The following is a 27,657-nucleotide window of genomic DNA, read 5'->3' as shown; positions in this document are numbered from 1 at the left end:
GTGTGTGTGTGTGTGTGTGTCTCTCTCTCTATGTGGGCAACACCTGGGGATTGTTCAGTTCTGTTTGTGATGTGGTCTGGCGGCTTTTGTGTATTTGTATGTACTGGCCTTCCTTTGAGAAGCCATAACAGATCAAAAGGGGTTAGAGATAAGCTCTAAATTGCTCAATCCTGTTTGAGTGGAGTTCGCCTCCAAAGGTGATTAACACGGTTGCATTCGTCGACAAGGATGGGACTCGATATGGTCAGGAATGGCATTATGGCCACTGAATCATTTTCGTGCTGTTTCCATTCCACGAATCTGGGAGGGACCTAAGCTTGGCGGCTCTAAGTACTTCTTCCCGGCGAAGCCGGCTACCCGGGTATTCATTCTAGTCTTTCATATGTACCTACCATTCTTTCGTCCCACCTCCACCCTCCCCCTCTTCCTCCTGCTAGCTTTTTCCTGTTCTTTTTGGTTTGCTTCAACTATGCTGTTGACCTAGATAGTTCCATATTTTATAAGTAATGTTTGTCCGACATCATATTTTTGTTAATTTGTAACTACGGAGGGCGCGTAATATAAGCGTTCGCTTGAGTTCGTGTCCCTATTGTTTATCGTTGTATTGTTGTACCATGTTTGATTTAATAAAAAAAACGCTTGCGCTGGACCCGAGTACTCTTCAGACTGGCTCGCTCCCCCAGTATGAAAGTTTTTGTCTTGTGCACGTGGATTTAAAAAAATATATATTTATTTATTTTACACAATTAAACAAATTATTAGAGTAAAATAAAACATTAAAACGTTCATAATAAACAATAGTAAACAAGAATTTTTAAAAAAAATAGACCGCCCATGCCGGGAATCGAACCCGGTGTCGCTGGCTGGCTGGCTCTTCTATTAGCCGCACAGCAGTTCTATCCCACCGCGAATTGCGCCCACCGCCAAGAGTCGTTTTTGTGGATTATTTCGCATTTAGGTCCCAGGTAACATTATGAAGTTTTAATACGATCAATCGGACCTATTATCAAGTTAGTGTATCAACTTTTGAACGAACTGCGCCCAGTAGTTTCCCAGCAATAAGCTGTTAAGTCGAGACAGACAGACAGACAGACAGACAGACAGACAGACACACACACACACACAAGTAAAGTCTGCTGGACCCAAGTACTAGCGTACTCGGGGATAAAACATTGTTTAAACCAACGGCGTGTGTGCGTGCGTGCGTGCGTGCGTATGTGTGAGCGTGTGAATGTGTATGCCCCCGTCCCCCCAACCTCCGCCCCCACCCCAGCCCCTTCACGCAGCCTTCCCTGGCCATCACTATCCTTCAAACTACACTGAAGGAGCAAACAGCCGCCTCCTCGATAAATTCACACAAACTGAATTTGCCGTAAAATCAAAATAAATCCTCATTGAGGTCATGCAGAGAAGAGCTATAACGATTCGCAGTCCCGACACGAAGCCACGAAGTAAAGAAAAAAAAAAAGAAAAAAGAAAAAAAGGAACAGAAGAGAGGGGGGGTGGGGGGGGGGGGGGGCAGGAGAGAGAAACGTGGGAAGAAGAAGAAAGTTCTACATTTACTATGTAGCCTTAAGAGAGCGGAAAGAGAAACAATCCCTGGAGGAGACTTGTGCTTGACACAAATGGCTGCCCCGGTCTTAGCAATGGAATGAATTAATAACACGTATAGCCTAGCTGACTGCCATAACGCGTTGCTGGTAACCAAGGTAACAGCCGCAAGAGAGAGTAAGTCAAAACGGAATGTCACAAGTCGGAAGGTGGGGGAGGAGGAAGGGGGGTGGGAGAGAGAGTAAGGGAGTGGGGAGGAAAATGTGAGGGGTGGGGGGGGGGTCAAGGGGGAATGTGAGGGTAGTTGGCAGGAGGGAGTGAACACAGTATAGTACATGTGTAAAGCCGAGCGGTCTTAGCTTCACATTAACTCTAACTGTCTGTGTCTGTGTCTTAGATGTTATACGTGTTTGAAGGTCATTTGTCAGGATGGCAATCACACGACAGGACAAACAGACACACAGAATATAAACTCAAGAAGAGGCAGGTAAAGTTCAAAATTGTATTGAATCAAAACAAATCATAAAAACAACTCAATACAAGGCGTTGGTTCTTTTCAGAAAATATATCTGTACATTGGTTCACTCTATTCCTGTAATTTTCCTATTCCTTACAAAAATATTCTAAGTCCAAAAATGGCTGAAAATTTGGGCATGACCCGTAGGTACCCTTAGCAAAATACGCTACTGAAAGCAATATTCTATGTCCTAAAATGGCCAAAAATTTGGGCAGGGGTTCAGGGCCTGGATAAAAATAAAGTAAAAGAGTAAAGCGACGCCACTTTACTCGCCGTGTGGTAACCTGGGACTGCGGAACGTTTGTTTTTAACCCTGTCAGTTCAGTCCACAGGGCGGAGTCCGGTATACCATTTAGACACTTAAGCCAGGTTGGTTGCTCAGACCCCGGAGGACAGTTTAGAGATGACAACAAATACTTCTCAGTACTCAGGTTGGAACTCATCCACAACCATTCCCAAAGAAGCGATGCTGTAACCCTAAGTGGTGGTGGGAAGTCCGGTATACCGTTTAGACACAAAGTCAGGTTGGTTGCTCAGACTCCCGCCGAACCTTGAAAACTAGCAGCTTATATACCTTCCACGACTGTCCCTGACGTCAGTCCACGTGCTAAAACAAATTCGTGGCAAGTGACAGGAGCGTGACTTTGGGTTCACAACCCCGCCAGTTTAATCGGCGCGATCGTGTCAACGTCATAGAACAAAATGGGGAGGGGGGGGGGTAGAGTCTCGAGACTGCTGTCAGCCTCCATAGAAGCTACAGTTAAAATCCCTCAAAAATACACAAAAACTCCTGTACAAAGAAAACTACATCAAAAACGCTATAAAGAAATACATCAATAAAATGGAAATTCTTCGACGCATCATTTGATACCAAACACTCATCGGTTATCAACACTGTGAACAAAGTGCAAAACCTCTGACTATTATCTCGCAAAATAGTCATGTCACACCAAAAACCGTATGCAGTTACAAGTTAACCACAATCAAACACAGTGTATATTGAACAGGCTTCTCATATGTAGATGATAAACATAAAATCTACATTCTACTAAACAAATGAATACAGAATACATATTTATATAGAATACATAGGTAAAAGAAAGAATGATATAAAAGCTACAGAAAAGAAAAGAGAGAGAGAGTAGAGAGAGTGTGTCTGTATGTGTATGTGTGTCTATGTATGTGTGTTCGTCTGTGTGTAACAAGTATTATCATAGACCTGTATTAGAAATAAAGAATCAGGTCAAAAAAAAGAAAGGGGGTTGGGAAGGGAGGTGAATATAGCAAAACAATGCCCTCAGTCGTTAACGGCCCACGTGCATAAACATTCGTGACAGGAGAAACGACCTAGGGGTCATATCCCGTCAGTTCTGTCGGCGCCATCGTGTCAAAACCAATTAACCAATTAATTCTACCGCAAGAGAACAATAGAAAACGGGACCGTATCATACCTATTTCCAAACATTTACTAAACAAAAGAACAAATATGATTTTAGAGTGTGAATCTTAATTCCACACAGTTTCAATACTAACCTAGATAATATATTCTGCTCTCTACATTTTCTCTTCTTCTTCACTCCATATACTTTAAGAAGAAAATTACATATGGAGAAAAGACAAAAATATTCCTGTAGTCGCTTTTCTCCACAATGCCCCCCTCCACAAAAAACAGTTTGCCCTCAAACTGAAAATGACCGAGGGTATTGAAACTTCTCAAAGCAGAAAAGTACTCATCCTTTTACAAAAAGCAAAAAATCATATAATTTACAGAAAACCAGTAAAACACCAATGCCTCTCTCTTTTGCTTCTGACACCAAATAAAAAACCCGAGCGGAAGAATAAGATATGCGTTAGAAACACCATTAGTAACGCCGAACCAACAACCTCTGTTCGTTCTTATTGGATTCCAACTCAAAATAAGATGAATTTGGCCCAAACCAAATAAAAGCACCTCTCTTAGCTTCTCAGTTCTATTATCATTATAAATTGCAAGCAGAAAAAGAAAAAAAAATATATTGTTACACAAAAATATTAAAATCATGCAATTATTGCTTCTTACGCCGACAACAAAAGAAAGGAAGTTAAAAAAAACCGTCGAAATAATTTGGATTCTTCGCGACCTTCCCAATGAAATAAGTGATGTATTTTACAGGTTACAGTAAAAACATCGAGAACAAAAATACTGTTATAGTGACACAAAATTGTTATAAAAGAACGTTAGACTTTCCACTCTAGTCTTCTGTTCCATTTAAAAAAAACAACCACACACCGATTTACTTCGCCATGGTTACTCAGCATTGAAATCAAAAACATGGGTAAACGAAATTCCCAGCAGCATTCAAAAAAAATAACAACCGGTCAAACCTATTTCTGTTCAACATTTCAACAAATAAAAGAAAATTTACAGAATAAAAAAAACAAAATGTGTACTCTTACCGGTCGTAAGTATACATGAACCCCGCATCTGTTGTCCGTCCCTATCGTAGCAGTCTTTGAATCGCTCACACACCACGCGGTAACTCCTCTAAAGCCTGTCTTTCTCCTTCTTTTGAAAACAATCCTAATTGACTCTTGAAATCGATTAAAGCAATGTCTTTGGCGCTCAAAATAATAAAACCTTCGATCGTTGACGTCATCGTTGTTGGAGTTGCGGCGACATCACGGATGCGGCGTTGACGACGAGGATGTTACGTCACTCTGACGTCATCTCGTCACAGCATCGGCGTCGACATCGGCTGGCGCGTCCTCGCGGCGCCAGACAGCTCCCTCCGCCACAGCAACGACGTCAACATCGGCTGGCGCGTCCTCGCGGCGCCAGACAGCTACCTCCGTCACAGCAACGACATCAACATCGGCTGGCGCGTCCTCGCGGCGCCAGACAGCTACCTCCGTCACAGCAACGACATCAACATTGGCTGGCGCGTCCTCGCGGCGCCAGACAGCTTCCTCCGTCACAGAAACGACATCAACATCGGCTGGCGCGTCCTCGCGGCGCCAGACAGCTTCCTCTGTCGTCTCTGTCACTGCAAAAGCGTCGACCTCGGTGAAACATCCGCCCCCGGACGACCCCCAGCTGGAGCATCGTTTAACGCTGAGACGCAGCTGGCATCCCAGGTCGACCGCCGTGTCTTCACCGGGACAGAGGTAGTGGTGTCGTTGACTGCCACCGTAGATTCTGATAATGATTTTCGAAGAGATTTGAGGTTCTGTGTTCTTCTCTTTGACAACCTTCTCGGTTTCTGCAATAAGTTCATGGACTGGTGACCGATGCGTGTCTTCGGGACCCCTCGTTGTAATCTAAGTCCCCTTCCGAGAAGTCCATCTCTCAGGCTCCCTCGCTGCTGGATGCACTTAGCTCTCCAGTTGATCAGCCCACCCGACCTATGTGGCCGCATAGGTCCAGCAAACGCCGCTCAAACCGCTCTTTCGGTTATGCTTGCCTTGCCTGTCCTCTGGTAGGTCTTCTGTACCATACCCTCCAGTGCCACCTAGTGTGACACCAGGTCAAGACGGTTCCCAATCCAATCCCCCGCAGGTTGTTGGACTACACCCATGGCAGAGTGTATTATGACTCTTCTGTAGTAAGTTGTTGCAACAAGAAAAAAAACCAAATGTTTCATCAGCTCTGGCCAGACGCTGTCTACTCCATCGTGAACCCCTCAGCCTCCTCTAATGGTCAAATCTCAGTCTATCCGTCGGACGACGAGTCCTGCTGGTTCGCCGTAGTTTCGTTGTCGCCCCTGTTGTCATCTGCATCTCTTTCGTCGTTGGTTATGCTAATCTATGCTTTTTAACAAAAAAATCAGAACAAAAACATCTATCGAGCTCCCTACCCTTATTGATTACGAAGTCACTGGTGCCTATTTCCTTGGTGCTTACGTCTGACGCTTGAGTTGTCGCTGATGTAGCCTCGCTCCGCGGATTCCGGGAGAGTGGTACCTTGACGACATCAGGCGCGTCCTCGCGGCGCCGAACAGGAACGCAGGAACGGGTGACCTCTGTGACGACTTCTGTGGCGGTGATAGGACTCGAGACGCACCAGCTGCAGCGTCAGACAGGTTCCCCTGTCTCGTCAGACAGAGGCAGGAATCGCGGCCTCGTGGCAGCGCGCCGTAAAGCTCGCTCGCCGACCGGATCCCCTGCAGCGCACTGGTCAGCTGGGTTGTCCTTGTCAGGTCGATGTACGGTGTTGTTGGTATCGGCTGCGTTTCGTGATGACGTAGTTCTTCTCTGCCGTCGCTGGAATCGTGTGGGCCGAGATGTCCGACGGTGTAGTTCTTGGGACGTATACAGAATCCCTCTGTATCTTGCATGCAGTGTCCCACACTGCACACGGAAGCAACCTTCAGCAGGTTTTGTCTCCTCCTTGTCTGTCTTCTCTTCAAAGATGCGCTGATCTTCGGAAAATCTGTTGCCTGACGTAACGCCTGACGTCAGTACAACCCCAACCACCTGTGCAGCCGTCACAGGTGTAAGAAGACCAAAACATCTCCCTCCTCGATGGCCCGTCTCCAGCTACTGTCTTCTCTTCTAGCTGCCGGATAGACTATCTGTACCAGGCGCCTGACGTCTTCCGCTAACGCAGGCAGACTTTCATCTTGCTGACGCGTTCTGTTCTGAAGGTCCGTCCGTGGAAGTTCTTTCTCGTGTATCTGTGTGCTGAATCTCGCTTCAAGGGCCCAAACAAGCGAGCCATATTCCCGTCTGTCTTCGGGTCTCACGAGTTTCAGCGTTGTCAGTGCTGACCCTCGTAGACAAACAGCAAGTTAAAAACCCATGTCTGCCTCTGTCCATCTGTTCAGCTCTGCAAACATTTCGAACTGAACTCGGAACGCCACCCAATCCGCCTTTCCGTTGAATGTTGGCGGACATCTGTTGAACTCGCTTCCGCCGGTCAGCGAAGCGACGTTCCTTCCCTCGAGTTCCAGACAGTGTCCCTGTCTGTCCAGAACTCAACATCTATGCCAGCAGGGAAGGTTTTCCCCGCCCGGCATCTGTTGCTTTCCCAGGTTACACACGTTAGGATGACCGTGTGCTACAGAGGCTGCAGCGTCAGAAAAGCTCGATCGTCCTTGGACCCCAGTGACAAGCTTCGTGTCACCTCTGTCGCTCTTCCTCTGCAGTTGTTCTGTGCGCGCTGTGATCCGGGGAGACAGAGACTGACTCCAAGACCGCTGTCAGTCCCCGAATATTCTCCTTCGGCGTTGTCGCCTCGTGACGCAGAGCGCTGCATTCCTGGCGTTGGCTGCTCTGCTCTCCTGCCAGCAACACGTGAATCGTGTCGCCGACAGTACATGATGCAGCTCTGGCTTCCCAGTCCAGGTCTCGAGTTGGAGAGACGGACCGGAAAGCCACTCTGTACTGCTCCCGTGTGTAGTTGACTGACGACGACCCCTGCTGTGTTGTCTGGCTGATCCCTTGCTTTTCCTCCAAGCGCCGTGTAGACCGTGTTCCTCGTTGCCAAGACAAAGTGCCGTGTTGTCCCTGCATGCCCTCTGGAACACTGCCTCGTTGTCCGCTATCTAGCTTCGCTGCGCAGCCATCAGCAGGAAGGGTGATTTTCAGGGAGCAGACGAAAAAAAAAGGTTTGCCCAGCAAAAGGAAAAACCAGCTTAAAGCTTTGAACACTAACAGCCCCATCTCTTTAAAGTACACGGAGAAAAAGACCTAACTCTGATAGCAACAAAAAATATGCTAGTGTTTGCATTATGCTGTTTCAAGGGAGGTAGGCGACGACCCTTGTCGTCAGTACCGCCTGACGCCCGCAGGTCTTCTTGTGAACCAAGGTCTGACATCTTGCTTCGCAGCAGTCCAGAAAAATAAACAGTCACTGGCTAAGTAACTGAGAAAAATAAAATAAAAACAAAGGGATGGGAGGGGATCTTCTCTTTCTGAGTAAAAATAAATAGAAAGCTACCAAAACCTACAATGAACCAATCTTTATCCCACTTCTGACACCATTTGTAAAGCCGAGCGGTCTTAGCTTCACATTAACTCTAACTGTCTGTGTCTGTGTCTTAGATGTTATACGTGTTTGAAGGTCATTTGTCAGGATGGCAATCACACGACAGGACAAACAGACACACAGAATATAAACTCAAGAAGAGGCAGGTAAAGTTCAAAATTGTATTGAATCAAAACAAATCATAAAAACAACTCAATACAAGGCGTTGGTTCTTTTCAGAAAATATATCTGTACATTGGTTCACTCTATTCCTGTAATTTTCCTATTCCTTACAAAAATATTCTAAGTCCAAAAATGGCTGAAAATTTGGGCATGACCCGTAGGTACCCTTAGCAAAATACGCTACTGAAAGCAATATTCTATGTCCTAAAATGGCCAAAAATTTGGGCAGGGGTTCAGGGCCTGGATAAAAATAAAGTAAAAGAGTAAAGCGACGCCACTTTACTCGCCGTGTGGTAACCTGGGACTGCGGAACGTTTGTTTTTAACCCTGTCAGTTCAGTCCACAGGGCGGAGTCCGGTATACCATTTAGACACTTAAGCCAGGTTGGTTGCTCAGACCCCGGAGGACAGTTTAGAGATGACAACAAATACTTCTCAGTACTCAGGTTGGAACTCATCCACAACCATTCCCAAAGAAGCGATGCTGTAACCCTAAGTGGTGGTGGGAAGTCCGGTATACCGTTTAGACACAAAGTCAGGTTGGTTGCTCAGACTCCCGCCGAACCTTGAAAACTAGCAGCTTATATACCTTCCACGACTGTCCCTGACGTCAGTCCACGTGCTAAAACAAATTCGTGGCAAGTGACAGGAGCGTGACTTTGGGTTCACAACCCCGCCAGTTTAATCGGCGCGATCGTGTCAACGTCATAGAACAAAATGGGGAGGGGGGGGGGTAGAGTCTCGAGACTGCTGTCAGCCTCCATAGAAGCTACAGTTAAAATCCCTCAAAAATACACAAAAACTCCTGTACAAAGAAAACTACATCAAAAACGCTATAAAGAAATACATCAATAAAATGGAAATTCTTCGACGCATCATTTGATACCAAACACTCATCGGTTATCAACACTGTGAACAAAGTGCAAAACCTCTGACTATTATCTCGCAAAATAGTCATGTCACACCAAAAACCGTATGCAGTTACAAGTTAACCACAATCAAACACAGTGTATATTGAACAGGCTTCTCATATGTAGATGATAAACATAAAATCTACATTCTACTAAACAAATGAATACAGAATACATATTTATATAGAATACATAGGTAAAAGAAAGAATGATATAAAAGCTACAGAAAAGAAAAGAGAGAGAGAGTAGAGAGAGTGTGTCTGTATGTGTATGTGTGTCTATGTATGTGTGTTCGTCTGTGTGTAACAAGTATTATCATAGACCTGTATTAGAAATAAAGAATCAGGTCAAAAAAAAGAAAGGGGGTTGGGAAGGGAGGTGAATATAGCAAAACAATGCCCTCAGTCGTTAACGGCCCACGTGCATAAACATTCGTGACAGGAGAAACGACCTAGGGGTCATATCCCGTCAGTTCTGTCGGCGCCATCGTGTCAAAACCAATTAACCAATTAATTCTACCGCAAGAGAACAATAGAAAACGGGACCGTATCATACCTATTTCCAAACATTTACTAAACAAAAGAACAAATATGATTTTAGAGTGTGAATCTTAATTCCACACAGTTTCAATACTAACCTAGATAATATATTCTGCTCTCTACATTTTCTCTTCTTCTTCACTCCATATACTTTAAGAAGAAAATTACATATGGAGAAAAGACAAAACTATTCCTGTAGTCGCTTTTCTCCACACATGAATGAGGAAGAACAAGCCTGAGAAAGAAGAGATTGACCAAACAAATGAGCAAGAAGAAAAGACAGACGATTCCCGACACATACGAACAGAAAAAGGTGGAGGAGGGAGGGAATGAGAAACAGGGTGGGGTAGCTATACAGCAACAAAGAGAGGGAGAGAAGGAGGGAATGAGAAACAGGATGGGGTAGCTATACAGCAACAAAGAGAGGGAGAGAAGGAGGGAATGAGAAACAGGATGGGGTAGCTATACAGCAACAAAGAGAGGGAGAGAGGGAGGGAATGAGAAACAGGGTGGGGTAGATATACAGCAACAAATCAATCAATGAGTCTTATATCGCGCATATTCCGTGGGTACAGTTCTAGGCGCTCTGCAGTGATGCCGTGTGAGATGAAATTTTATACGGCCAGTAGATTGCAGCCATTTCGGCGCATATTTACCTTTCACGGCCTATTATTCCAAGTCACACGGGTATAGGTAGACAATTATTAACTGTGCCTAAGCAATTTTGCCAGGAAAGACCCTTTTGTCAATCGTGGGATCTTTAACGTGCACACCCAATGTAGTGTACACGGGGGGAGGTTCGAGAGGGAGAGAGGGAGGGAAGGAGAAACAGGGTGGGGTAGATATACAGCAACAAAGAGAGGGAGAGAGGGAGGGAAGGAGAAACAGGGTGGGGTAGCTATACAGCAACAAAGAGAGGGAGAGAGGGAGGGAAGAAGAAACAGGATGGGGTAGATATACAGCAACAAAGAGAGGGAGGGCAGGAGAAACAGGGTGGGGTAGATATACAGCAACAAAGATAGGGAGAGAGTGAGTGAATGAGAAACAGGGTGGGGTAGATATACAGCAACAAAGAGAGGGAGAGAGGGAGGGCAGGAGAAACAGGGTGGGGTAGATATACAGAGGGAGAGAGGGAGGGCAGGAGAAACGGGGTGGGGTAGATATACAGCAACAAAGAGAGGGAGAGAGGGAGGGCAGGAGAAACAGGGTGGGGTAGATATACAGCAGCAAAGAGAGGGAGAGAGGGAGGGCAGGAGAAACAGGATGGGGTAGATATACAGCAACAAAGAGAGGGAGAGAGTGAGTGAACGAGAAACAGGGTGGGGTAGATATACAGCAGCAAAGAGAGGGAGAGAGGGAGGGAAGAAGAAACAGGGTGGGGTAGATATACAGCAGCAAAGAGAGGGAGAGAGGGAGGGAAGAAGAAACAGGGTGGGGTAGATATACAGCAACAAAGAGAGGGAGAGAGGGAGGGCAGGAGAAACAGGGTGGGGTAGATATACAGCAGCAAAGAGAGGGAGAGAGGGAGGGCAGGAGAAACAGGGTGGGGTAGATATACAGCAGCAAAGAGAGGGAGAGAGGGAGGGCAGGAGAAACAGGGTGGGGTAGATATACAGCAACAAAGAGAGGGAGAGAGGGAGGGCAGGAGAAACAGGGTGGGGTAGATATACAGCAGCAAAGAGAGGGAGAGAGGGAGGGCAGGAGAAACAGGGTGGGGTAGATATACAGCAACAAAGAGAGGGAGAGAGGGAGGGCAGGAGAAACAGGGTGGGGTAGATATACAGCAGCAAAGAGAGGGAGAGAGGGAGGGAAGAAGAAACAGGGTGGGGTAGATATACAGCAACAAAGAGAGGGAGAGAGGGAGGGAAGAAGAAACAGGGTGGGGTAGATATACAGCAACAAAGAGAGGGAGAGAGTGAGGGAAGAAGAAACAGGGTGGGGTAGATATACAGCAACAAGGAGAGGGAGAGAGGGAGGGAAGAAGAAACAGGGTGGGGTAGATATACAGCAGCAAAGAGAGGGAGAGAGGGAGGGAATGAGAAACAGGGTGGGGTAGATATACAGAGGGAGAGAGTGAGGGAATGAGAAACAGGGTGGGGTAGATATACAGCAACAAAGAGAGGGAGAGAGTGAGGGAAGGAGAAACAGTGTGGGGTAGATATACAGCAACAAAGAGAGGGAGAGAGTGAGTGAATGAGAAACAGGATGGGTTAGATATACAGCAACAAAGAGAGGGAGAGAGTGAGGGAATGAGAAACAGGATGGGTTAGATATACAGCAACAAAGATAGGGAGAGAAGGAGGGAATGAGAAACAGGGTGGGGTAGATATACAGCAACAAAGAGAGGGAGAGAAGGAGGGAATGAGAAACAGGGTGGGGTAGATATACAGCAGCAGAGAGAGGGAGAGAAGGAGGGAATGAGAAACAGGGTGGGGGAGATAGACAGCAACAAAGAGAGGGAGAGAGGGAGGGAATGAGAAACAGGGTGGGGGAGATAGACAGCAACAAAGAGAGGGAGAGAGGGAGTGAAGGAGAAACAGGGTGGGGTAGATATACAGAGGGAGAGAGTGAGGGAATGAGAAACAGGGTGGGGTAGATATACAGCAACAAAGAGAGGGAGAGAAGGAGGGAAGGAGAAACAGGGTGGGGTAGATATACAGCAACAAAGAGAGGGAGAGAAGGAGGGAAGGAGAAACAGGGTGGGGTAGATATACAGCAACAAAGAGAGGGAGAGAGGGAGGGAAGAAGAAACAGGATGGGGTAGATATACAGCAACAAAGAGAGGGAGAGAGTGAGTGAACGAGAAACAGGGTGGGGTAGATATACAGCAACAAAGAGAGGGAGAGAGGGAGGGCAGGAGAAACAGGGTGGGGTAGATATACAGAGGGAGAGAGTGAGGGAATGAGAAACAGGGTGGGTTAGATATACAGGGGGAGAGAGTGAGGGAAGGAGAAACAGGGTGGGTTAGATATACAGCAGCAAAGAGAGGGAGAGAGGGAGGGAAGGAGAAACAGGATGGGGTAGATATACAGCAGCAGAGAGAGGGAGAGAGGGAGGGAAGGAGAAACAGGGTGGGTTAGATATACAGCAGCAAAGAGAGGGAGAGAGGGAGAGAAGGAGAAACAGGGTGGGTTAGATATACAGCAGCAAAGAGAGGGAGAGAGGGAGGGAAGGAGAAACAGGATGGGGTAGATATACAGCAGCAGAGAGAGGGAGAGAGGGAGGGCAGGAGAAACAGGATGGGGTAGATATACAGCAGCAAAGAGAGGGAGAGAGGGAGGGAAGGAGAAACAGGATGGGGTAGATATACAGCAACAAAGAGAGGGAGAGAGGGAGGGAAGGAGAAACAGGATGGGGTAGATATACAGCAGCAAAGAGAAGGAGAGAGGGAGGGAAGAGACAGGGTGGGGGGCGGCGGGGGGAGAGAGAGATGGAGACAGAGAGAAAGACAGAGAGAGGGTGGAGAGAAAGAGTGAAAGGTAGTGGGAGAGGTAGACAGGCAGACAGAGAGAGGGAGAGAGAGAAACCAAAAAGCCAACAACAACACAAAAACGCATCCACTCAACAATAATAAAATGAAATAAATTGTATCCTACACCCCCCCCCCCCCCCCCTTCCTCTCCCTCCCCGTACGAAAACAAAAACAAATGAAAAAGAAAGATAAAAAAAAAAAATAAATAAAAAGCTCTCTGTGAATACTGCAGAATCACAAACGCGCAAAAAACAGAAAACATGAAAACTGATGACTGTTGTAATATCCAAACCTCACGAGGCCGTCTCGCGAAATCTCGCTGTTTGTCGAACAGAGGGCTAGAGGGTGGACAAAGGGCGGTTACTCGTCGGACCTTTTCCATTGATGAATGTCGTACCGGAAACACCAGCACGGCTGTAGGCCCTATATATTGATTTTCAGTCAAAGACCTGCCATATGTTTGCCTACATATAAGATGGAAGTGTTTGTTCTTGTAGGCGTCTTTCTATTCGGTCCGATTTTCCCCCTTTACTTAAAAAAAAAATTGAGCTTATATATAAGTTACAGCTCTGTCCATCCATGGTATCGCCTGCCGAGAGTGACGTCATTATATTCTTTCACCCCGTCGAGACAAAATATCACGCGATACCATGGATGGACGGAGCTGTAACGTATATATGGCATGACCAAAGTAAAGAGAATTTGTCATGGGATGTGGAAACAAATCATTGGAAATTCACTATGGACAATCAACCCAAGCCTAGAAGTTGTAGAACTATATTTTGTTTCAGTCTTGGCAAGGCCAGTTTTGTCCAGTTCCGGAAAAGACATCATGAATTCATTCACCCTGCCGAGACGAAAAAAACAATTCCATGGATGAAAACGTATAAGCTTATATCCCGTAACGCATCAAAGCTAAATTTTGTTTTGAAATCACAACGTACAGATAACTTATAACGACATAATCACCTTCACAAGACAGGAAAAACGCACACTTTGTTTTTCGTCTGCTACAAATCTAGTCTTGTTGGTTGACGGAGAGAATAAAGCTTCAATCGTACCTTCATCAACAGGAATAAATGCTCAATCCGCTGTCAGTTCGCAACTGAACCTTGTTTTTTTTCTTTAACTTTTTGGTTAACATTGAAACGGCAATTCAAAAGAGTGTTTCAGCTGTTTCAAGACACAGGCTTAGCTCCTTCTTTTGAGTTGCTTTTCAGTCTAAAATGACATCGAAAGCGAACAAATTGTCGCGTGTACTGTCGTCACAAAAAGACGTCATGACAAAGTTACACGCAAAGCAAAGCAAATGAGACTTTGACGTCATTTACTTTTGTTCGGAATTTTCCGTCTGTTCCTAGTAAGCTTACCCAAAACGTCTTTGTTCTCTATTCACATTGCAGCTGTGAAATAATCAGTCTTGTGTCTCGGTCGTGTAGATACAGAGTTTGCTTCTGCAATCATTGTGTTCGTGTTGATGACGGCTTCATAAGACAAATAAGCGAATCTATCTTGAGGAAGACGTTTATGTACAAATCACCGACCCCAACCCATTTTTTGTGTGCATTTTTCTGAAGAATAAACTGCATGTGGTTAATGCTTGTCGAAACGAGCCATAAGGCTTTAGAATAAAAGATTTCACGCATTGCTTGGCCATCTGATTACAGATGAGGTCGCAGTTTGTAGGTTGAATCTTTGAATCGGCCAGAGATAGATCTGCATTTCTGGTACGACCTTCCAGATTATCAACAGCGGGTTCATGGTCGGAATCAAGAGGTCAAATTTGCGTGGCTCCCAATAATTTCATAAAAGATTTCCATTTTCTTGTTTCTGCGGCTGCGCAAGTTATTTTGCCTAGGTCATGGTCGAACTTTAGGCCTACGGAGAAATATCGCTGGATATTTTCTCCCTAGATTAACAGAGACAAAGAAGGGAAGTCATGCTGTATGTGTTATCAGTCGGGTAAAATGCTTGAGAGCAGACATACACAGAAACGAAAGGAAACTTGGACATGTAAGCCAATCTATATTTGTTCAGGACACATACACAAACAAACACACAAACACACACACACCGTCACACACACGCGCGCGCGCGTGCACGTACACGTACACGCGCACACTTACACACACACGAACACACACACACTTACACACACACACACACACACACACACACACACACACACACACACACACACACACACACACACACACACACACACACACACACACTCTCTCTCTCTCTCTCTCACACACACACACTCTCTCTCTCTCTTCCTCTCTCTCTCTCTCTCTCTCTCTCTCAAGCCAAAAAGAACAAGATATTCCTCCGATAGGAAAAACACCCCCGTTGGTCAAAGGGAAATAACCATTCTCACTGCACCCATTCTCACTGCCACCAACTGAGAAGGTTATTTCCCTTTGACCATGAATATGTTTCTGTATAAATCCTTGTAGAATCTTAATCCAGAAATAACTCCCTAACCGTGTGTTTGACTGGTCCCAATTTTTGTAAGGACCGTCTCAGAAATGTATAGAACCTGTTCACGAAGTTTGGTGACGATCGGTCCGTTCATTCTTGAGATCTATATGCGAACACAAACAAACACACAAACACACAAACAAACAAACAAACAAACACATCCAGTGAAACCTATACACACCCCTATACCGGGGGTGTAAAAATAATTATGTCTGTTTCCGGTAACATCGCCGAAAAAAAAGGGTCGGTCGGTCGTTTTCTTATCCCAGCGAAGCTGGAGGTATCCCACGAACGCTATTCACGACTTTCCGACCTTGACATTGTAGTGGGGGTCAAGTGGGCGTCGGCATCATTGTCCAATCAGAAATAGTGATGTTAAACGAAAGAATGATATTATTGCTATTTATAACCCAATCTGTTTATGTTTAGACTGTTCAGCATCGCTCACAGTATCATACTCATAGCTAGTCATATTGTAACTGAGGTTCATTAAAAAAAAAAGACAGAAAAAAAGGAAGAAAGAAAAAAAAGAAAAGAAAAAAAAGAAAAAAAAAGAAATAGTGATGCGCTTCCGCTTCCTGTCCCGCCCAGTCTGCGCAAAAGAAATGGCGCAAAACTGTTTGCGCGGAAAAAGGTGATGATAAAAAGAACACAACCTGGTTTGATAACCAAATGATTGCGACCTTGCATTCTAGCATCATTTAATGTGGAACAACGACACATCTGATAAACAAATAGCCAGTTTGTTACCAACATGAGAAACTAGGGTTTAGAATCGAAGCGGTAAACCCGGACGCTGTTTGTACACGCCAATCCGGAGAAGCTATCGAAGTAGGCGACATGTCGTTTCACTCCGAGTGTGCCAGCACCGGCCCTCTACCCGCCAAACCCCCACTAGGCAGGGAAAGTGGTTCGACCTTGCATGACTGCTGGGCAAGTTCGATTTTGCTAGCTAAAATTGCTGCTAGTGCTGCCTTGTCTAGATCTGGAACTTTTTCAATTGGATTTTTTTCTCTATTATACTGGAATAAGTGGGTGCTTTTCTAGATCTAAGCATCGACCGAATTAGATAAAGATGTTCCTTGCATTGCATTCTCCTAAATCTGTAATTCTAACCAGTTTATTTAAGAATATAATTGTTCGTTTTTTTGTTGATAAGCTTACAAGATTTTTTCTTTTTTAAGTAAGTGGTTTCACACGTACAACATGAGACCCACATGCACTAGACAATGGAAGTTGAGGTCCTCGTTCAATACCACAAATGCCAGTATTATATTTCAGACTCCTTTTGGAGGAATGTGTGGGGTTTGGGTGTTGAACTTGAAGTGGCAGATTGTTTGCACAGGTATGAATGTTCGTACGTTCGAACGTGCATACATGTATGCAGGCATTTGTTTGTCAAGCAGGAACATGCAACATTTTGTTGACCGTATGTGAGTGCGTGTGTAATAAAACCAACGACAAACAATACAAAAAGCTCCAGCTCTGCTTCTTCACCAGTCACAGACGCATTGCGTTGTTCAGCTTTCCAGAAATATATTAACTCAGTCAGAACCCGCTTCATGAATATTTTATTTCAGGAAAAAGTCAATCGAATCTACACAAAAAAAGGTTATTGCGTTGTTCTGTCTTTGAGACTGTATCACGTAATATTGAGCTACTAGAAGAAACATGTCTGTGGCATAGTTTGACCCAACAGATAGAGAAGTCAACAGAGGTATTCTGCCGTCAGCAGCTTTATTGCTGTTTTAAATTTGATCTTGCATAATTTTATTACATAATTTTGCAACACACAAAGAAATCGTAATTGAATATTTTACGCAAAATTGAATAATTCGCAAACATGTTTGTATGAACAAATATTATTTTAAGAAAATATGAGTGTGAGGATGGACGTATTTTGAGTGAAGTAGCAGAAATTCTTTTTAAGTTCTTTAGCTACATGCACACGTTCTGTTAATTACGTTCTTAGCAGGGAGATCCAGATTAATAATACTGCTGTGACAGGTTGTGGTTTCCATACACACTTTGAATACAGGAAAACAAAAACAAAAACTAAAAAAGTTTTAAAAAAAATGTGCACATTGGATTAAAATATTAAAGTGTACAGAATAAAAGCAACATATGTACAAAAACAAATCTCGTGGTTCTCTTGTCAAACCCACTGTAATAAGCACCGAATAGGAGAGAAGATTTTGGAGAAGGTGGCTTAACCTACTGAAGTAAATGATCAAGAGGATTCTAAGCATCCAGTGCTAAAGCTCTCAAATCACAAGACATACACACTTGTTGTGGCTATCCGAACTGTTGATTTAAAAAAAACATATCTACAAATTGTAACCATCTATTACAAAATTATATATATTGTATGGATCTGTCTTTGTAAAATATACTGTACAGAAAATTTTAAATAATCTGCACAAATCTCGTGGTTCTCTTGTCAAGTAGTAGGCACAGAAAAAAAAACAAAAAAACCCTGTGTTTTGTCTTGTAAATTATACTTTACTAAATGTGTACAGTATTCTAAGAAAAGAAAAATTCTTCCTTTTTATCATATCAATTGCCTCCCTTGAATTTTATTTGTAAAATCATTCTGAGAAAAAAAGCTTTCTACTTAAAAGCAGTGCAATCAAGAAAATGGGTACAACCTGTGTGTATACCTTTATTCCTTATTCTTTTTATTCAATTGAGGATGTCACTATGCAGTTTTACTGATTTAAACAAAAAATTCGCTTCAAATTTTCTCCCTTGAACAAACACTTCTTTTTACAATTAAATTTTTGTTTACACGAAGAGGTAGTTTTAAGGGTATATACAAGAAAACAATATTGCAACCTTAGATGTATTTACATTTGGACTAATTCCATTAAAAAAAATTCAAACTATAAATGATAAATCAAAATAAAACAGATATTGGGGCTGTGCACAAGCTAATAGGATTAAACACGAAAGTCGTACCCAAGAATCGTCAAATACTTTTGCTAACAGCTATACTTAAACATAAGAAAATATGATCTGCATCTCTTGTTATGAAGATGATGGCACTGGTCCACCAAAGACTGGTGCATGCCATATAATTATGCTTTACTGTGCGCTCTCCCTCTCAATGGTCTTTCTCTGGCTGACTCGATTCTGAGGAGATAAAAGAAAACACATTCAGTACAAGCTGTAAAAAATAACAACAAAACTAGTACCTTTACGGTATTACTTAAAGTAGCTGCTGGTTTCTGAGTATTTGATTGAAGGCCCAATCCGACTTGTAAGAAGTTTGCCCGACTGTCGCAGATTTGGTCAGGTAATTGCATGGAGTAAAATCATGCCTCAATTTGGTAACATACAAACTGCAATATTCTAAGGCTGTGAGTGTGAGAATACATCGGCGCCACTTTTTAAAAACTTTCTTGTTGTGTGTGCGCATGTTTTAGTGCCAAAAATGAATAGGCCGAGTCAGTCGGTTCACTGCTATCTTATGAAACTGGCCCCTGGTCTTGTGAACTGGCTACACACTGTTACGGTTCAAATATAAGTTCAAAGTAAACACTCAACTGAGGTGGCAGGTAATGGCGGACTTGACTTCCTTCATAACCAAATATCACTCTTCTGACAAAAAAACGCAAATGCTATGTTAAACCGGAAAATACGTAAACCGGAAAAGGAAGCGCATCAAAACCAAAATGGCAGCCACCATGAAATCCGAAAGGTCAAGCAAACAAGTCGTGAATACTGTAATCGACTTGAGAAATGTTCACACCGATAATACATGATAAATAGAGAATACTACATCGCTTGCTGTGTCGTACCAGATTTACACGAGTTTTTTTTTTAAATATTGAACTGCGAGCGAAAGCAACGAGTGTAAATCTGGTACGACACAGCAAGCCATGTAGTATTCTGTTTATCCTACATATTGTACTTACGTGTATTTTCCTGAAAATGTCTTGCAGACGAGGCAGCTAAATTGAAGACGCTTGTTTTGGAACCTCGATCTCTTCTAAAGCCTCGTGCAATCTATTACGTCAAAGCAAACAAACGTCACTCTGAAAGTGTGGCGTGACGTGTTAGTTCTAAAGATTTATCGAGGGTAATTAGCGAGCGCAATGTTTGTTTCTATAATGACGTTTGTCTCGGTGACTTTGGCATCATAAGCATTGGAAAAACAGGTCCCTGCCAGACTTGCTTGACATGACCTCATTTAGATGATAATACACACGTGTGATTTGAACGATTATTATCTCACGGGTGTAGGATAAAGAAGGATTCCTTGTGCCCGATTATGGGCTACAGTTGGAGATGGAAGTTCACCAAAAATTGGGACCATACTAACAAAAATACGGTGGGTAAAATTGGCGCCCCCATTTTTTTTGCAAACGCCAGCAAAGGCCGCTTTGGACGGGTAGATATTGTGTACTTTCCAAGTCTATTTGTGTGTGGTTGTTCAAGACTATGGATAAAGCTCGCGTGAGAAGATTACGTCACGGTCAAAACTCTTTGACGTCAATTAATGCATCATGACGTCATGCCTCCCTGTAGTCTTTTTCTCTTGCGCGGTGTGTGTGTGTGTGTGTGTGTGTGTGTTCATTTTGTGCACATGTGTTAGTGTTTGTGTGTGTGTGGGTGTGTGTGTGTGTGTGTGTGTGCGCGTGCATGAGTCTGTACTCGTGTGTATGTGTGTGTGTGTGTGTTGTGTGTGTGTGTGTGTGTGTGTGTGTGTGTGTGTGTGTAAGAAAGACTGAGAGACGCCTTCCCACTAGGCCAACCGTGTATGTGCGTATAAGTGTGTGTTTTGTGTGTATGAGATTTGTGGGAGTCAATGTATGTGTGTGTGTGCGCGTGCATGAGTCTGTACTCGTGTGTGTGTGTGTGTGTGTGTGTGTGTGTGTGTGTGTGTGTGTGTAAGAAAGACTGAGAGAGAGGGAGAAAGTGTGTGTGTGTGTGTGTGTGTGTGTGTGTGTGTGTGTGTGTGTGTGTGTGAATGTGTGTGTGCATGAGTTTGTGTGTAGGCTTTTACACACAGTACAAACACCCTTCCATTTGAACACTCACCGAACGGGAACATCCTAAGTGCCCTTCGTAAAGAGCGAGCAATTTTCAAAGAATTAATTTTTCGGATTGAGACCATCTCAATCGGACCCATCGTGAACTCAGGTTAAAAATGAGTTACTTCCCTTCAACTGGCGATAGCCGTGGAGCGATGATTGTGCGTTTTGGCGCTAGACCTAACTAATAATAAATTGACAGCTTGTTACACAAACATTCTTAAATCATAAAAAAAAATTCATCAAGACAAGATCAGTACAATTCGAAGTTTTGAAAGTTTGAAAAAAAAGAAAAGCCCGGAAGCAGGGTCACGCAAGGTCGTGGTTTTCGTAGCAGACGACGGGTTATAGGCAGTCAAAAGCCATCGCTCGAGTTCTTATGAACCACATTCGTTTGTTTCGTGAAAAGTCAGAGGTACATAATAACGTGCTATTGCAGATAAGCTCACAGCGAGCCGCATTCAAATTACAAACTGACGACTGCATAGTGAAAAAGGGAAACTGGATCACACGGGTTCACGATGGCTCAGGGGCAACTACGATAAACCACGCAAAAATAAATTCTTTGAAAATTGCTCGCTCTTTACGAAGGGCACTTAGGATGTTAATATGTAAAGCGTGGAGAGCACATTGTGGTTCGCGCTATATAAGCTCACCATAATAATAATAATGATAATAATACTGTGCTTTTAACGAAGTTCGAAGTGCCCCCCCGCGGGTTAGGGGGAGTCCCATATTGGTTGGGACGAGAAAGAATTTACCCGATGCTTCCCAGCATGTCGCAAGAGGCGACTAACGGATTCAGTTTCTCCTTTTACCCTTGTTAAGTGTTTCTTGTATAAAATATAATCAATGTTTGTAAAGATTTTAGTCAAGCAGTATGTAAGAAATGTTAAGTCCTTTGTACTGGAAACTTGCATTCTCCCAGTAAGGTAATATATATTGTACTACGTTGCAAGCCCCTGGAGCAAATTTTTGATTAGTGCTTTTGTGAACAAGAAACAATTGACAAGTGGCTCTATCCCATCTCCCCCCTTCCCTCCGTCGCGATATAACCTTGAACGGTTGAAAACGACGTTAAACACCAAATAAAGTAAAGTAAAGAAATTCGAAGTGAAACGTTTTCTCTGACTTATCCTAGCCTTACGTTAGAGGAATTTATCCAAAGGAGCTTGCGGTCTGTGGTGATCGTTTGTAAAAGAGCTTATTTTTAATAACGCTAGTGGGGGAAATTGGATGATGAAATATCTTGTTTGTGACTTTGATTAACGCAGGAACGTTGTCGTTTAGAGACTTTTTAGTATGACATTTTGCTATTGTATTCCTAGCCTGATGAGTCAACGTTTTGTATTTTCCTAAAAGTAGCCATTTTGGATTTAAACGTATTTATGTTAAGTTTCTTGAGTATTCTTAGTGTTTATTGTATTGTTTAACGTAAGGAACGTAATCCTTTCTTACTGTTAAAGGATTAACCAACGAGTGTTTGGTATTGTAACTTTCTTGTCTGTTTGTCGTCGCCTATTTTGTGATTGTTTATTTTCCCGGTTTTTGTTTCTTGTGTTTTGTTTATGCATTTTTGATACCTTTGCCATGTCTAATAATTTGTTTTCTTTTCTCTTTTTCTTTCTGTTTAGTTTTTTACCGCAATATACAATACTGTATCATAATATGCATCTATATATATATACGACTAGTGTCTGTGTGTCTGTCTGTGTATCTGTCTGTGTATCTGTCTGTGTGTCTGTGCGCGATGCACGGCCAAAGTTCTCGATGGATCTGCTTCAAATTTGGTGGGCATATTCAAGTAGACCCGGGACACGACACAACCTGGTCGATATTTCAACACGTGCTCTCAGCGCGCAGCGCGGAACCGATTTTGGTTCCACCTCAGCTATTTTGGTTCCACCTCAGCTTACCCGGGCCCCCATACCGACACACCATAGCCGCTACACCACATCACAACGCCAAAGTTCTCGGTGGATCTTTTTCAAATTTGGACACCGTATTCAGCTACACCCCGGACACAATATCATCGATGATATATTTCAACACGTGCTCTCAGCGCGCAGCGCTGAACTCATTTTCGTTTTTGGGTTCATTTCACCATTATAAGTAACTCTTCCTTATCTTCTCCAGTGTTTGGCGTTTATCTCCCTTCCTTCGTGTGGCTTTCCCGTTCAGTTGTAAGTTACTACACTGCGCTGTCCACTGCGCTGAGCGTCTTCGGATATTCCCGGCGTTCTGTTACTGTTACCTATTTTTAGAAGGACAACGCAGTGTACAGAACGTAAATTGGACCCGTAAATTATCCTCACTGTAAAAGTGCAAAGGTCGAATCAATTTATAGCCACGCGAAAAATACACTGTCATCTATCTCTCTATAGATACGGCTTCTCTGTGTTTTTGTGTGTGTGTGTGAGAGTGTGTGTGTCTCTATGTAAGCAACACCTGTGCATTCTTCAGTTCTGTTTGTGATGTGGTCTGGCGGCTTTTGTGTAATTTTATGTAACTCTCCTTACGGATGACATCGAATCCTCTTACAATAACATACGTCAATGTATACTCACTGCTGCCAATAATCACATTCCGCTTAAATCAGTAAATCCTAACTGTAAGGCCAAAAGGAATGAGTGGTGGAATGCAGACTGTGATGAAGCCTTGGCAAACAAGCGATATCACATTAGGACATATCTCAGGCACTGCTCAGACGCAAACTTCACGAATATGAAGTCAGCTGAAATACAATTTAACCAGATCACCGCTGAGGCTAAACTTCAAAACTGGGAAAACTTTGTCCACAAAGAAACTAAAGATTACAAAGACTGTGGCAAAATCTGGAAGAAAATCCGCAGATTTAAATGTAGATACAGAACTAAAGAAAAGCCACTACTATCGGGTGATAAAATGACCACAACTGACTCTGAAAAGGCAAACCTATTAGCAGATACCTTTGCCAAAAATAGTCAATCAAAATCCCTAGATACTGAACGACTCAATTATAGGTTAGATCAGGAGAAGGGTTTCACATACCCCCCAGATGACAACCAGTTGCCTATAAACTGCATGTTTAAGGCAAAAGAAGTCCAAAACGCCATCTCTTCTGTGAAAGACCCCAAAAAATCCACAGGTTTAGACCCAATATCATATCACATGATAAAACATCTACCACCTAACTTTGTTAAGTTGCTCACTCAGTTTTTCAACCTATGCTGGTTAAAGGATACTATCCCCGCAGCGTGGTCAGACTCACAAGTAGTAGCAGTATTGAAGAGCGGAAAACCGGGCAATCTACCTGGCAGTTACCGCCCCATATCACTAACCCCCCACCTCAGCAAGATCTTTGAGCGTGTGGTGAACCAGAGGCTGGAGTTCCACCTCAATAAACACAATATCATTCCTACATGCCAGGCAGGTTTTAGGCAAGGTCGTTCGTGTGCGGACCACATTGTGCACGTCACTGAAAAAATCAAAAAGACCTTGGCACATAGTAATAATTCTCTTCTTGGAACCTTCTTTGATATTAAATCTGCGTACGACAGCGTCTGGCATGCTCGTCTACTCCTAAAACTCGGCAGAATCGGTGTCTCTGGCCACATGTACCAATTCATCAAAAACTTCATCAGCAATCGCAAGATGTCTGTCCGAGTGGGCTCTTCGGTGTCCGAAACCCATGCGCTGGACATGGGGGTTCCCCAGGGCAGTATCATCGCGCCAAACTTATTCAGCATCATGCTCTATGACATTACTTCTGTTAAGGTTGACGGTGCCAGTGTACTTCTGTATGCGGACGACCTCGCCTTAATAGACACTAATAGACCACGCCATAACAGAGTTACCAACACTGTTGACTTATCTTCTTACCAAACTAAAATCGACAACCTCTGTCAATATATGTACACCAACGGCTTCCAACTAGCCTCAAATAAAACAGTCTTTCTTGTTGTCTCCCGTAGACAACTGTACAGGAACTGCAGTATAAAGATAGGTTGTGATATTATCAAACCGAGCTCAGAAGTTAAGTTCCTCGGCGTTATCATCGATACCCGACTTAACTGGACCAGTCATATCGAACATCTGATCAATAAGGCCAACAAGGATCTTTATATCATACGCTACCTGGCGTCCCAATCCTGGGCCAGAGGACGTAAGTGTGTCACAGAGGTAGTGCGGGCATTAATTCGCTCCCGCCTCCTTTACGGGTGCGAAGCTTATTTCGCGACGCGCCCGGCGCTCATGAAAAAACTGGCTATTATAGAGTGCAGGGCGCTCAAAATAGCTCTGGGACTCTCCCAACAAGCGAGTAAGAGTCGAGTCTACAGCGAGTGTGGGTGGCTGCCCCTTGTGGATGAGATAAAACTCCGTTCAGCTCAGTATGCTGTCAGAGCCCACGCGGTAGAGAACTCTGCCTGCGAGGTCCTGACTGACTTTTTTCCTCAGCACCAAAATTATGAGGCCAACACCAAACATAGCACTCAACTCTTGGCCAAAACGCTACCCTTATCCGACACAGTAAACCGCATTCTAGCCGATAGCGGGGTGAAGGTCAGTGAGCTGGCCAGGGTCCCCCCGCCCTCCTACCCGCCTTGGCTTGAGGAAACCCCTACTATCATATACGACAGTGAAGATAATACTACCAAAAAAGATAACCCCGTCTACCTAGCTACTGTTACAAAAGAAACCCTAAACTACAAATTCTCGGAGCATTTAAAAGTCTTTACTGACGGATCCAAATTTGCAGACGGCAGCGTTGGCTGCGCCTTTGTGATCCCAGATCTCAAAATCTCAAGGAAATATACTCTTAATAAAGACATCTCCATATTCTCAGCCGAGCTATTTGCCTTGCTCATGGCATGCACTTTTATAAATGACCTCCCAGTCACACCGCGTGCGGTAGTTTTCTGCTCTGACTCGCGCTCTTCACTACAAGCTCTGCATCGAAACACATCAAATCGGGCAGAGCTACAAAGAGAAATCCTCTTTATATGTCACCAGTTAATCTCATCCGGCACATCCGTATCATTTCTCTGGGTCCCCTCTCACGTAGGGGTCCGGGGAAATGAACTGGCGGATGTCGCTGCCAAAGAAGCGGCAGAATCTAGCCCAGCTAACACTAACATCGGCTACTCAGTAACCGAGTTCTACAGTAAAATCCGTAAACTCATTCGAAGTCAGTACGTAACATCTCTGTCCTATCAACCCATTGATATGAACGATCTACACCCCGATCTCCCAACAAACCTCCTCACTATCTTCAGACGCCTCCGTGCCGGCGGCTGCCGCTTCCATATCTTTAACAAGTCCTGCCATTGTGGAGAACCCTATTCATTTCAACACATTTTCGCTCCATGCGCTACAAATAGAATTACCTTTAAAACCTTATATGACCATATGCAGCTCCATGGTCTGAGTCCCCAGGATTATCTGCGCAGTAGCAGTTCTCTAGGCTGGTCACACAGCTTGCTGCTGTGCCGACTGGTCAGGGACTCGGACATGGGGCTGTGGGTATAACTAAGCCCAGATTATCACATCAGCGTGTTTCAGTTTGAGGTCGAGTGGCTCCCGCCATCCCTCCTGATTCCAGCGACTACCTTCTAGACAACATATCCTCACCCAAGGCCCACTAGTCGCCAAACTGTACATATTGTTTTTATTACCACGGCCTTCGTGGCTTACATCTTAATCCTTTTATTTGTAAAAAGTTTTGAGATTTATTGTTCGTGTTCCTCTTACTTGCTCATCTATTTGGTTTTATTGGTGATCCTGAAAGGTTCCACTTATTAACTCGATTTGAAATAAAAAAAAATAATATTACAAGCCCGTTATTCAAGATATAGAATACAGACTTATAATTCTTACCAAGAAACATCTTAACTACTTTTCATTTTAACAAATTCCACAGAGCATTATCAACTCAACCCCACCCCCTGCCCTCCTCTCCTTATTTTTTGTTTCTTTCTTTCCTCTTTTTGAAAGCGGACAAACACTCAAGTCCTTAATGGCTCAAAACCGTAGGACTTTTAATATTAATTTTAACGTATTTTAACTTGCTCAGTCCTGTTTGAGTGGAGTTCGCCTCCAAAGGTGATTAACACGGTTACATTCGTCGACAAGGATGGGACTCGATATGGTCAGGAATGGCATTATGGCCACTGAATCATTTTCGTGCTGTTCCCATTCCACGAATCTGGGAGGGACCTAAGCTTGGCGGGTCCATAGTTCAGACCCGGCGAAGCCGGCGTACGGCTCTAAGTACTTCTTCCCGGCGAAGCCGGCTACCCGGCGAAGCGGGTATTCATTCTAGTTACTGATATCTAGTAATCAGATGTAGAGTAATAAACCAGTATTTTTGCGCGTTGTCGCTTGTAACCTGTGTTTGTCATTTCGTATGAACAATTTGTAATACCAGCCTCGCACACGCAGGCGCGCACATCCTATGAAGCCTATCAATTTCGTAATTCCTTTCTAAGCCTTCTGTCTGTGGCGGTTTGAATTTGAATAACGACATCCAATAAAGTCTACCAATTACGTAATTCCTTTCTAAGCTTTCTGTCTGTGGCGGTTTAAATTTGAATAACGACATCCAATAAAGTCTACCAATCACGTAATTCCTTTCTAAGCTTTCTGTCTCTGACGGCTTGAATTTGAGTAACGACATCCAATAAAGTCTACCAATTACGTAATTCCTTTCTAAGCTCTCTGTCTCTGACGGATTGCATTTGAATAACGACATCCAATAAAGTCTACCAACAGCTGCCAAAAATTTTAAGAAACTTGAAACTCATCAAAAGGAATGAGTTGCACCTTGGGTCATTTCGGTCCTGAATTTCCCGACCTGAGCCAGGCAAAGCAGGAAAACAATACAACGTAATTCTTTTCTAAGCTCTCTGTCTCTGGCGGTTTGCATTTGAATAACGACATCCAATAAAGTCTACCAATTACGTAATTCCTTTCTAAGCTTTCTGTCTCCGACGGTTTGAATTTGAGTAACGACATCAAATAAAGTCTACCAATTACGTAATTC

General features: G+C 43.8%; 1 long non-coding RNA gene across 1 annotated transcript in view; it reads right to left on the bottom strand.

Annotated features, from left to right (window-relative positions):
- Nucleotides 1–21,491: 21,491 nt before the first annotated feature.
- The window catches only part of LOC138962918 (uncharacterized), a 204,326-nt gene continuing 198,160 nt past the window's right edge, over nt 21,492–27,657 (bottom strand). The window contains exon 2 of the long non-coding RNA XR_011454651.1: nt 21,492–21,692. This is a non-coding gene — a long non-coding RNA (uncharacterized lncRNA). The remainder of the gene's footprint in view (nt 21,693–27,657) is intronic.

This window comes from Littorina saxatilis, linkage group LG3 (genome assembly GCF_037325665.1).
Source record: "Littorina saxatilis isolate snail1 linkage group LG3, US_GU_Lsax_2.0, whole genome shotgun sequence".
Classification (NCBI taxonomy): Eukaryota; Metazoa; Mollusca; class Gastropoda; order Littorinimorpha; family Littorinidae; genus Littorina; species Littorina saxatilis.
Note: the sequence above shows the minus strand (reverse complement) of the source record. Positions and strands in the feature narration are given on the sequence as shown.